The sequence below is a fragment of the Eimeria mitis genome, genomic scaffold (assembly GCF_000499745.2).
Source record: "Eimeria mitis Houghton genomic scaffold, Emh_scaff1166, whole genome shotgun sequence".
In the NCBI taxonomy this organism is placed as follows: Eukaryota; Apicomplexa; class Conoidasida; order Eucoccidiorida; family Eimeriidae; genus Eimeria; species Eimeria mitis.
This window is the reverse complement of record NW_013567969.1, coordinates 5,765-6,362: the sequence shown is the minus strand read 5'-3', so window position 1 is coordinate 6,362 and position 598 is coordinate 5,765.

Below are 598 nucleotides of genomic sequence, written 5' to 3'. Positions count from 1 at the left end.
TACACACATAAATAAATAAATATATTATTTGTTTTTTTGTTTATTTATTTATTTATTTAGTTATTTAGTTGTTTATTTATTTATTTATTTATTTATTTATTTATTTATTTATTTATTTATTTAAGAGGCGTGACGTTCTAGCGGAGAACCTATAACACATACACACATATTTTTATTTATTTATTTATTTTATTTATTTGTTTGTTTGTTTGTTTGTTTGTTTGTTTGTTTGTTTGTTTATTTATTTATTTATTTATTTATTTGTTTATTTATTTAAGAGGCGTGTCGTTCTAGCGGAGAACCTATAATATACACACACATATTTTTATTTATTTATTTATTTATTTATTTTATTTATTTATATTTGTATTTATATTTATATTTATATTTACATCTGTTTATTTATTTGTTTGTTTATTTATTTATTTATTTATTTATTTATTTATTTGTTTATTTATTTAAGAGGCGTGTCGTTCTAGCGGAGAACCTATAATATACACACACATATATTTATTTATTTATTTATTTATTTATTTATTTATTTGTTTATTTATTTGTTTAATTTATTTGTTTGTTTGTTTGTTTGTTTGTTTGTTTG